The sequence below is a fragment of the Myotis myotis genome, unplaced genomic scaffold, assembly GCF_014108235.1.
Source record: "Myotis myotis isolate mMyoMyo1 unplaced genomic scaffold, mMyoMyo1.p scaffold_m19_p_9, whole genome shotgun sequence".
Lineage (NCBI taxonomy): Eukaryota > Metazoa > Chordata > Mammalia > Chiroptera > Vespertilionidae > Myotis > Myotis myotis.
This window is the reverse complement of record NW_023416401.1, coordinates 32,895,552-32,908,335: the sequence shown is the minus strand read 5'-3', so window position 1 is coordinate 32,908,335 and position 12,784 is coordinate 32,895,552. Positions and strand designations below refer to the sequence as shown.

General features: G+C 43.3%; 1 pseudogene; it reads left to right on the top strand.

Moving 5' to 3' along the window:
• Positions 1–9,220: 9,220 nt before the first annotated feature.
• On the top strand, positions 9,221–11,410 carry LOC118663252 (annotated as a pseudogene).
• The last annotated feature ends 1,374 nt before the right edge of the window (positions 11,411–12,784 follow it).

The window sequence follows — 12,784 nt, the reverse complement described above, 5'->3', positions numbered from 1 at the left end:
TGCCCCCCCCCCCCAAAAAAAAGATGTTACTTTCAGGCATCAGAGAAGCATTCTCCTTAAGAAACAAGCATGTGGCCTTCTCTGGAGAACAGATACACTGAAGGTGAGTTCAGCAATGTTCCGGCCCAGTGTCAGGGCCCTAACCTCTGTGTCATCCAGAAGATCTTGTGGGGCCTGTGGTTGTCCAAGGGATTCGACTTACAGACAAGTACTCAGCTAGAGAAACGGAGGATGAGTCTACTTCAGCCTTTCTCCTTGTAACTTCCCTCCTTCCAGAAGTGGCCTCCAGGGAGCAGCGAGGAGGCTTCCTCCAACCCTGATGGCAGCTATTGCCACTGGTGTGAGCCGCAGGCAGCCAGAGGAGCTCTTAGAGGGGGAGGATGGGATTGTATTCTCTATCGGGTACACCAGAAGTCACATCTGAAGCTGCCAACTAGACCTGGGCACTGTTCAATTAATCAAACAAGGAGACCATTGGACTGGGTGGCTCCAAAGCCTTAGCAGCCTATCTAAGCAAACCCAAATCAAAGCCTGCAAATGCCTCACGGTTATAAAGTCAGAACTCTAGGGACAACCAGTCACAAAAAGCCCAGTAGGCTTTAAGTTATCGCTAATCAAGAATTGCCTTGGAGAAGCAACTAAGATGGCGGCATAGGTAAATACCGGGAAATTGTCGCCTCACACAACAATCGAAAATTACCGCAAAGGACTGAGCAAACATCATCCAGAACAACAGGAAGGCTGGCTGAGTGTAAATTCTACAACTAGAAGGAAAGAAAAGCACGCTGAGAGCCAGAGGAGCTGCGGAGGTGAAGTGCAGAGGTACGGCGGCTCGCGCGCGCGCGAGGAAAGGGGGTAGCACCTGAGGACGCGGCTGTCTTTTTGAATCACAGGCTCCTGACTGCTCTGAACTCCGGTTCCGGGAAGTCTCTGGGGACCCAGGTCTCATACGGGGAGAGGCTGGTCTGTCCGGCAGCGGGCGAACTTGAGGGCGGCTTTCCCTCAGAGGTGCTTGCAGCCGTTACCGGGACACTGAGACGCGCGACTCCGGGCGGAGAATCGGCCATAGCTGCTTCTCCGCCCTTTGACTCCCTGAGACTCCGCCCCACCCAGGCTGCGGCAGAGGCTTTTGCATGTGAATGTACCTAACTGCAGCCGAACCAGGCAGACCCTGAACTTCCAAGAGAAGGCCCAAGGCCCCGCAGTGGCTTGCATTGATTCACAGCTGAGCCTCTTCGTGGCTCCTGCTGTGTGGCCTCAGGCAGAGGCTGAATTAGCACCTCCTTAGATCCAGGAGCCACTGTACCCAGTGGTCAGAGGGGGTCCATCCAGACTGCAACTCCTCAGATCCATAAGGGACACACTCAGGGAGCAGACTCAGTGAGCACCAAAGCCCCACTGAAGCAAGTCTTGCCCCAGAAGGGTGTCTTCAGCACAGAAGTTCTCCCACTTTAGACACAGCTGATTCTCACAGCCAATTGGGCTGGAGGTCAATTCCTCCCAGTGATTCTACAACAACCAAGGCACCAAGAGTGCACCAAGAGTGTCCACCCCAGGTAACTGGGGAGGCTGAGTTACTGGGCCCTACAGGACACCTGGCGCACAGGGCCACTCTATCAACACAGGGAAGCTGCCAAAATGCGGAGACAAAGAAACAGGTCACAAATGGCAGAAATGGAGGAAAGCAAACGATTGGACATAGAGTTCAAGGCCACGTTTATAAGGTTTTTCAAGAATTTTATGGAAACTGCCGATAAATTTAATGAATCCCTCAATAAGTATAGTGAGACCATGGAGGACATGAAAAAGGACCAACTAGAAATTAAGCATACACTGACTGAAATAAAGAATAATTTACAGAGATCCAGCAGCAGACAAGAGGATCTCAAGAATCAAGTCAAAGATTTGAAATACAAAGAAACAAAAAATACCCAACCGAAAAAGAAAAAAGAAAAGAGATTCCAAAAATATGAAGATAGTGTAAGGAACCTCTGGGACAACTTCAAGCGTACCAACATCAGAATTATAGGGGTACCAGAAGGAGAGAGAGGGCAAGATATTGAAAACCTTTTTGAAGAAATAATGACAGAAAACTTCCCCTACCTGGTGAAAGAAATGGACTTACAAGTCCAGGAAGCGCAGAGAACCCCAAACAAAAGGAATCCAAGGAGGACCACACCAAGACACATCATAATTAAAATGCCAAGAGCAAAAGATAAAGAGAGAATCTTAAAAGCAGCAAGAGAAAGACAGTCAGTTACCTACAAGGGAGTACCCATACGACTGTCAGCTGATTTCTCAACAGAAACCATGCAGGCCAGAAGAGACTGGCAAGAAATATTCAAAGTGATGAATAGCAAGAACCTGCAACCAAGATTACTTTATCCAGCAAAGCTATCATTCAGAATAGAAGGTCAGATAAAGAGCTTCACGGATAAGAAAAAGCTAAAGGAGTTCATCACCACCAAACCAGCATTATATGAAATGCTGAAAGGTATTCTTTAAGAAGAGGAAGAAGAAAAAGGAACTCTTACCATTTGCCACAGCATGGATGGAACTGGAGAGCGGATAAATACCACATGATCTCACTCATTTGTGGAATATAATGAACAACATAAGCTGATGAACAAGGACTGATCCAGAGACGGAGAGGCATTGATTGGACTGTCGGGACTTGGAGGGAAGGTAGGGGAGGGTGAGGGTAAGGGGGAAAGATCAACCAAAGGACTTATATGCAAGCATATAGGCCTAATCAATGGACATGGACAACGGGGGGGGTGAGGGCATGAGCGGGGGTGGGGGGGGTGGGGGGTAGAGGGTAACGTGGGGACAAGGACACATATGTAATATCTTAATCAATAAAAAATATATTAAAAAAAAAAAAGATTAACCAAAGGAAAAAAAAAAAAAAAAAAAGAATTGCCTTACTTTGCTTCAGCACTTTCTCTACAGGTCTTTCCCTTGGCTCCTACTGGCAGAGCTCTAACCACTTCCAGTTGGGAGCTGCCCCATTCAAACAGATTTTTGCTTGAATAAACTCTTAATTAAATTTTTAGTATGCCTCAGTTTATCTTTCAATTACATAAACCAGAAAATTCATGCTTCTTGCAATATATTTTATTTTGGAGGAGCAGTGTATGTAGTCTTTGCTCTATATGGTTTTTCCTGTTTTTTAAAAAATGAAAAGTCGGTTTATTTTTTTCCCCAGTACAAACAATAACTTTGGAGTGGCTAACCAAATGTTACATAATTGAGAGAACCTGCTGTAATGTGTAGGTAGAATGATTTACAGTTAGGACAATTATTCACAGTAAAAGAATACATCCCTGATGCATGAAAGTAACATTTTTTGGGGGGGTCACTATTTATTTGTGACAATTCTCACATCTGTGATACTCTCCAGTCAGAAGTTCTTTGAGACCACATCATCAACCAAGAACCCTGCATCCATCCAGATGAACCTGGCCAAGGGTGACAAAGTGACAGGCAGGTTCAATGGCCAGTTTAAACCTATGCTATCGGCTGGGCTATTCCTAGGAAAGGCGGGTCAGATGACTCCATTCTCTGACTGGCCAAGGCCACAGCATGACAACATCGTCTGAAAGTAACATCTTCTCGAAACATCTTGTTTCACAATCATTCCACTACTTGCTTAGGTAATCCCTTCCCCCAAAGACAGTTCAAATATAAACTTGACCTCACCCACCACTAAATCACACAAACATCAACTTAGTGAAATACGAATTGAGAATTTTTGTCACTTTGCTATATATGTTGTGTTGGCGACCTAAGCATTTTCATCAAAGGCACTAAATCAAAATTAGTGAAATATGTCTGTTTACAATGTGATTATAAAGACTCTAAAAAACCTGAGTTTATATCTGTTCAATTAATAATTTGCTGGATTTAAGTATTCAAAAACATTTTTATTTGGGCACATTCATGAAGTTTGGAAATGGTTGGATTCTTTAAGCTGTAATAAGTAAGTGGGTTTACTTATTACACTGGTCAGGATGTTATAGTAACCTTAAGCAATTGAACTATCCTAGGAGGGACTGCGAAAGGCTAGAAATGCATTGAACCTCAGAAGGAAAACTTTAGTACAAGCCATTTCAGGCCAAAGTCATCAGCGGTGGCTTAACCGTGTCCCAGGCACACTCCTGAAGGGAGAACTGCTGGAGGGCCTCTTTCCACCACACCTTTACACTCCTGAGCTCGACAACACAGACTGCAGGTATGTTTAGTGATGTGGCTCACACAGGGGACTACTCCACAGGGGCTACCGAGAAGCCACTTGTATTCTGTTGATAATCGCAGGGTTTGAGATTTACAATGTACTCATCTCTCAGTCAGCCTAATTCCAAACAAGAGCTTCCTTGAGAAATTTCCTTGAAACTAAAAATGATCCTTTTCCTGGGTCTACAAATTATAGTTCTCCATTCCCATGTCAACACAATTATCTTCCTACGAGTCACATATGTCAACACTCCCCTCTGCATCCGCCAACTCAAGTCTTAAATGCTTTCAGGAAAACCACACTTAAATGAATAATCTGAGCCCTACTACCACACCAGGGTGAAATGGAAGCTAACTTGCTTGTCAAGGGAAGAGACAGAACTTTTCATAACAGTAAGACTAAATGCCATATTATCACCCTCAATTCAAAACTTATTTTATAGTCCCTCTTCAAGCTCCTTAAGAATATTTGAAGAGACCTTCAGTCCTTAGCTCATATAGTACAGTACAGAAGTACAGTATTTGCATCACAGGCATAGACTGCCTTTTATGTGAGTGGAAGGGGTAGAAGGGTAAGGTATACATCACTAGATAGTTGTTCTTGACAAGCTGTGTGAACTTGGGCAAGTCTCTTAACACTCCTAGATCCCCTTTATTGTATATATGAGTGAGAGCCTGAGTATACAAATGGACAATGTCCAGATTGTATATAAAAATAGAATTCTGACCCAAATCTGCAGCAACTAGCCCAGGAAACAACCCATCCTATATAATAACCAGCTCAGGAAGCTAACACACTATCCACTACAAGGTTAGACCTATAGGAAGTGAGACCGCTACCTCTAGCCAACAGTCCAGAAAGCCAAACAATAACCTCTGTAACAATTTTGGCCCCCAAATGGCCAGGACTTTATTAATAACTGACAGGTTTTCTGATTTTTGTGCCTGCTTCCTATTTAGGACCAACCAGAGAAAGCCAAATATGCACTTCTAACCGATTATATAGGATGCTCTGCTTCTATTAGCCCGCCGATAGCGCTCCCATGCCCATAGCCTCTAGTCAGGGCACACCTTGAAACCTTCCCTTTATTTCACTAAAAAGCTTTTTCACTCCTCTGCCCGCCTTTGAGTCTCTGACAAAAGGAGTGATAGTGACTGACTTCCTTGCAAGCTCCTTGCAAGCTCTGAGTAATGGCCTCTGCTTGTTTTTCACGTTAGTGGACTTCATTTATTTCCACATCAGAAAAGGGTAGACCAAGTGATCACTCTATGGGCCCAGTGTTTTTGGATTCTATAGGTCACACATTTATTCAACAAATATTTACTGAGCAGCTAGTTCATGGCAAGCCCTGTGCTAGATGGCAGAGGTATTTGGTGAGCTTCAACTCTAGTGAGGGAGAATGCCATAAATCAAAGAATTACACTAACATATGCAAAATTGCAACTGTGACAAGCACCCATGTGCCATGCTGTGTGAGCCCAAGGCAGTTGGTCTAGTCAAGGAGAAAAGGAGGAATCCTCAGAGGAAGTCGCACTCACACTGAGATGTAAAGAAGAGGAAAGAGAAGTAAGGTGCAGGCTGAGGTCACAGGGTGGGAGGAACACAGAGAGTGTGAGGACCTGGAGAAAGGTGAGCACAGAGAGCAAAGGGGGACACTGACAGATGAAGTTTGAGAGAGAGAGGGTGGGTCAAAACCACACAGGGACTCACAGGCAGTGTTAAGAAATGTTGCCTCTACCTGTACTAGCAGTAGCAGCAGTTTACTGAAAGCTGACTATGTATCAAGCATGCTCAGAAGGCTTTAGAGATATGTTACACTTTCAGTAACATCTTTTATTTATAAAAAGTCAAAAAAAGAAAAGAAAAGAAAGAGGTAGATGAGACTGGTGGAAGTGGAGAAAATGGACATATATGAGTGAAATTTAGGAGGTAAAAATCAGAGGAGTAGGCAATGAACAAGATGTAAAAAGTGAGGAAGGAGGATATTTCAAGGATGACTTTGAATCCTTTGTCTTCTGAAATGGATAGATGATATTCTTCACTGGATAATGAACACCAGATGAGGACAGACTGGGAACGTGTTGAATGTGAAGGGCTTGAGACACCTGAAAGAAGGTGTTAAAGTGTCGATTGCGGCAGGCAGAATGCCCCCATCCCAAAGATGTCCACATCCTGATCCCTGGATCCTGAGAGCACGTTACCTTACCTGGCAAAGGGACTTTGCAAATGTGATTAAGGTTAGGATCGTTAAGGAATAGTCTTAGATGATCCATGTGAGCTCTACATAATCACATAAGCCCTAACTAAAGGCAGAGAGATTTCTTAAGCATGACACACCAAAAACACAAGCAACCAAAATAAGATTAAATTAATTTAATTAAAGTTAAAAATCTTTGTACATCATAGTACTCTATCAAGGAAGTGAAAACAACAGGGAAAATATTTGCAAACCATATGCCTGATAAGGGTCTAGTATCCTGAATATATAAAGAACTCTTACTATCTATAAAAATAAAAGCACAATATGCCAATTAGACCCTACATCAGAATGACCTTCTGGATGAAACTGGGGCTGCTAGGGACAAGGCAAGCCACTGTGGCTGCAAGGGCCAAGCCTCTTGCACGAATTTCGTGCATCAGGCCTCTAGTTCAACAATAAAAAGCCAAAAACCAAATGAAAAGTGGGGCAAAGGACTTGAACAGACATTTCTCCAAAGAAGATCAATAAGTATATTAAACCATGTTCAATATTATCAATCTCTAGAGAAATGCAAATTAAGTACACAATGAAACACCAATAGGATGACTACATTAAGGGCGAGGGGAGTAACAGGTGTTGGCGAGGATGTGGAGAAACTGGAATCCTTATCCATCACTGGTAGGAGTGTAAAATGGTACAACTACTGTGGACAATATTTTGCCAATTCCATAAAAAGTTAAACATGAAGTTACCATATAACCCAGCAATTCTACTCCTAGGCATACACCCAAGAGAAATGAAAACATATGTTTATACAAAAGCTTGTGCACAAATATTCATAGCAGCATTATTCACAGTATCCAAAGGTCTAGGCCAGTGGTCGGCAAACTCATTAGTTAACAGAGCCAAATATCAACAGTACAACAATTGAAATTTCTTTTGAGAGCCAAATTTTTTAAACTTAAACTATATAGGTAGGTACATTGTTATTAACTTAATTAGGGTACTCCCAAGGCTTAGGAAGAGCCACACTCAAGGGGCCAAAGAGCCACGTGTGGCTCACGAGCAGCAGTTTTCCGACCACAGGTCTAGGCAATGGAAATATTCATCAATTGATGAATGGATAGACAAGTGTGGTACATTCATACAATGGAATATTATTTAACCATGAAAAGGAATGAAGAGCTAATACGTGATACAACATGGGTGAAACCTACTGAGTGAAAGAAGCCAGGAACAAAAGATCACACATTATATGACTCCATTTATATGAAGTGTCCACAATAAGCAAACACGTAAAGACATAAAGCAAATTAGTGGATACCAGGGAACAGGGAGAGGGAAGAACTGGAAGTGACTTCTAATAGGTACCTGCTTTCCTTTTGGGATGATGGAAATGTTCTGGAGTTGGGTAGTGGTGATGGTTGCACAATATTGTGAATATAGCAAAATCCACTGAATTGTATAGTTTAACATGAGGAATTTTATGTTATGTGAATTTTATCTCAGTAAAAAAAAAAAAAGAAAGAAAGAAAGAAAAAGAAAAATGCAGAGAATTTTCCCTGACTGCAATCAGAAAAAAAAAAATGAGGCTAAAGGAGAATCCAGAGATTCAAGGCATGAGAAGTTCTCAGCACACTGTTGCTGGTTTGAAGAGGGGGAGAGCAGATGACGAGGAATGCAGGGAGCCTTAGGGAACTGAGAGAGGCTCCCAGCTGACCGCAGGGAAACAGGGACCTCAGCACTACAACCTCAAGGAACTGAATTCTACCAACAACCTGAACAAGCCGGAAGTGGGTTCATTCCTCAAGCTCCAGAAGGATTGTTTCCCAGCTGCTCCTTGATTTCGGCCTTCCCTTCTAAGCAGAAGATCCTGCTGAGCCACGCTGTACCTGCATTTCTAATCTACAGAGCTGTGAGATAAGAAGAGGATATTGTTCTAGCCACTAGTTTTGTGATAATTTGTCATAATAGCAATAAAAAAACTAATACCTTTGTTATACACTGAAAAGGGGTTTGGCTGGACATGTCAACGGTGCATCACTTTATACAGGGACTGAGAGCACATGGATAAAAGGGTGTCAAAGGACGGGGAAGGGCAAGAAGACGAAGGAGCCTAAGAGGAATCTCCAGGAACTGCTTCTTGTGGTGGCTGAATGGAAACAGGAGGAGGAGCCATGAGGCACAAGGAAGAGGAGAATCGTGATGAGTAGTCCTCCCTGGAGGCGGAGCCTGACGGGGGTACTCTGGGGCAGTGTGGAGCCAGCCTTTCACAGGGTAGACCTTCTGTTCTTAACAAATTTCCCGGAAGCCCCTATGAGAGCTGGTGAAATAGTTGTTTTTAAAGTTGAAGGATGAACCCGACCAGTGTGGCTCGGTGGTTGAGCATTGACCCATGAACCAGGAGATTCACAGTTTGATTCCTGGTCAGGGCACATGCCCAGGTTGCAGGCTCGATCCCCAGTGTGGGGCGAGCAGGAGGCAACAAATCAATGATTCTCATCACTGATGTTTAGCTCTCTCTCCCTCTCCCTTTCTCTCTGAAATCAATAAAAATATTTTTTAAATAAATAAATTTGAAGGCTGAGACATTCCAATAGTTCGCAGAGTAATCAAAGTTCATGAAAAAGATAATGGAGACATCACAGTTCTGACAGAAGAAGATAACAATGCAGTTGATGATAGACGCTTGTACAAACAAGGCAAGGACTGACTTAAAAAGAAGGACATGGTGGGAAGAGCCAGAGGATTGTTAAACATATGTTGCTACGGTCACCGTAATAATGGATGACTATATAAAGTTCAAGTACGCTCTTGTGGCTGTAATGGGGGCATATGTGTTACTTAAATGTGAATCCTAAAATAAGAAACAGTCCCTGGAACCAGATTGAAATGAATTGTGTTGAAAAGAGGGAAAAAACTAATATATTTGAAATGTTCCACTTTCTGTATAAAAGGAAACAATGTGGAGATGTTTTTTGTCTTGTCCAAATAAATGATTCATCAGCTTAAAAAAAAAAAAAAAAAAACTTGTTATTTTGGCAATGGTTTTAGTCTCAGACAACAGAATCCACGCTAGCTAATATAAATAAAAGAGTTTTCTTAAAAGTCTAAGGCAACTTAAATAACTGTTGGCAAAGGCAAGGAAACAGACTCCAAGCTGAACTTTCAGAAATAACGCCACAAACCACACTGCAGAGTCAGTCCTCCAAAGGACGCTGCCCACGTTGCCAAGGACCTGCCAATGGGGAAGCCAGACCCAGCTGCTGGTCTCCACACCTTCCTGCCTCCACCAGCACAACTGATGCCTCAAGCCCCACCTGTCTACCATTGTCTCAGTTTCAAAGGGCACTCGGCTGAGAGAGCATCTGATTGGTGAAACCTAAATCTCATCTGGAAATGGTGGCAAAGGAATATGGAAAATGTTGTCTGTCGCTTTCTTCTCTCTGCCAAGAAGGTATGCAAAGAGGGGAGTGGAATGAATGTGGCAGGAGCCAACCCACTGTACCTTGCACAGAAGGCGGGAGGGGTGGTTAGGTTAGTGGTGTCAGATGATGCTGAGACGACAAGTGCAATGAAAACTGAAAAGCATTTCTTGAATGCAGTGATCACTGGTTACCCAAACAAGAGCTGAGCCAGTGCCTTCACAGAATTGGAGTGTTGAAGAGTGAATGCAGAGGAAGAAAATGAGGCCAGCAAAAACAATCAAGAATTTTGAGAAAATTGGCTGTGAAGAAGTGGAAAGAGTGGCAGCAGCTTTGGGGGTTGGGGGGAGAAGAGGGTTTCCTTTCTTCTGACTTGGATTGGTTTGATGTGCAGATATTTAAAAACTGATTGTAAAGAGCCCTTTGGGAGAGAAGAGTTGAATATAAAAGATAAAAGGAATAATGCAAGGGAGAAAAACAAGAATGCTCCAGGGTATGCCGTTTCTGAGATGGAGAGAGGGGTGGGGGCAGGCGGTGCCCAGAGCACAGGTGGGGAGTAGACCTGTACTTGGAGGAAGGTTGGATTCTCTCTGGAGAAAGATCAGAATGAAGTTTAAAGGAGGTTTGCAGAGATGGTAGCAGACAGACAAGGGCATATCCATCTGGTGGCTTCTATTCTCTCCATGAAGTGGGATGCTTAGGCATCTGCCAAGATGGCAGAGGAGTGGGCATCTGAGACTGAGGAGAGGTAATGTTTGAAATGATCATCTGGCAAGTGAGGTGACCAAAGAGATAGATAAGGGCAGAGGCAGCTCTGTGATCCCACAAAGCCCGATGATCCCAGTGTGTGGTGGGGCCAGGGGCTCTGGGGTGTAACACTTTCAGAGCAGAGGAAATATATATGATATTTTAATTTTATAATTAATATTTTTATTTTATAATATTTTATATACTAGAGGCCTGATGCACTAAATTCGTGCGAGAGTAGGCCTTCCTTCCCCTGGCTGCCGGCACCGGCTTCCTTCTGGCACCTGGGACCCAGGCTTCCCCACAAAAACTGATATAGTAAATGCATGTTGTTTTAAACCACTAATTGGTTACACTTCATAAAAAATAAATAGAAGGAACCTCCTATATACTTCCGTTTCCGGCCTATTATCTTCCTTTCCCTGCTGATAGCTCTCGCAGACAAGGTGAACATTCCTAAAACCCGCCAAACTTTCTGTAAGAAGTGTGGCAAGCATCAACCCCACAAAGTAACACAGTACAAGAAGGGCCAGGATTCTCTGTATGCTCAGGGAAAACAGCGTTACGACAGGCTATGGTGGGCAGACTAAGCTGACTTTCCGAAAAAAGGCTAAAACTACAAAGAAGATTGTGCTGAGGCTTGAATGCGTTGAGCCTAACTGCAGATCTAAGAGAATGCTGGCTATTAAGAGATGCAAGCATTTTGAATTGGGAGGAGATAAGAAGAGAAAGGGTCAAGTGATCCAGTTCTAAGCTTCATATTTTGTTTGATTACATGATAATAAAATCATGGTATGTTCACTTCAAAATAAATAAATAAAATATGTAAACATAAGGATAATAGCATTTGCTTTGCCAGGTTGATATGAGGATAGAACAGAGAAATGAGAGTGGCCACCACAATGCCAGGCATGAGTGGCCACTCGCTCTTACTAGGGAATCTTAGAGCCCTAGTAAGAAGTGACTCACTCCAAATCAGGAACCGGAAAGCAAGGAAGTAATATTTCACCTGGATTTTGAATAATTAGCAGGATGCTGCTTTATGGGGAATGAAAGGAAAATGAACTCAAAGCAAAGGTAAAGAGTCAAAAAAGTGAATGATGTGGGCAGGGATCCCAAGTAAGATCATGTAGATTTCAGTGGGAAATGCAATGAGAAACCTAACAATGTAGTTTGGGATAGGTTGTAGAGTCCTTTGATCATTAAGCTAAGAAAATTTTAATATTTTAAATTAAACACATGCACATTTTCCCCCCAAATTAAATTTGAAACTAAGGCATTTAATCAGATTTAAATTCCAACCTACCAATTGTACAGTACATTATAAAAACTTAAACCTTATGCTTTTTACTCAGATAAAATTGATGTTTAAATGATAGCAAAAAGTCAAAAGAAAACCTTTCGTACATATCCCTCTGTCCACTGTGAGACTGTGTTCTGTGTGTGTGTGTGTGTGTGTGTACACGCGCACGTGCATGCTATGGGGAGCATCTCTCACACCTCCAGCTGCCCAGAGTGTGACTGAGTGAGGGACCCAGATGCTCATCTGTGAAATCCACTGCTGAGTTTGCACCCAGGCCTTAGTTTTCCAGATCTGCTGTCTGCCCATAACTGACAGGCTGAGCCCAGCGGGACACGAAGTGAATCTAATGGGCAATTCTAGCTCAAGATTTGGCACCAGCCTTGCTGAATTCCCCTGAGAACTTCAAAATAGCCTAGAACAGCCGTGGGCAAACTACGGCCCGCGGGCCGGATCCGGCCCGTTTGAAATGAATAAAACTAAAAAAAAAAAGACCGTACCCTTTTATGTAATGATGTTTACTTTGAATTTATATTAGTTCACACAAACACTCCATCCATGCTTTTGTTCCGGCCCTCCGGTCCAGTTTAAGAACCCATTGTGGCCCTCGAGTCAAAAAGTTTGCCCACCCCTGGCCTAGAAGCTTCTACCACACTTCCCTCCCTCCATCCTTCCTCCACTTGTGCTCACACCTGTATTGCAGTCTGGTGGCTCTTTCTCTCCCAGCTCCCTCCCCATTACCACTCACAGGCCTTTCCCCTAATAAGTTTCTTGCACAATTAACCCTGTCATGGCATCTGCTTCTTGCAGGACCCAGAATAATGCAAGCAGGCACAGGAATGGTTTGAGAAAGCAGACAGTAAGGTGGGGATGTG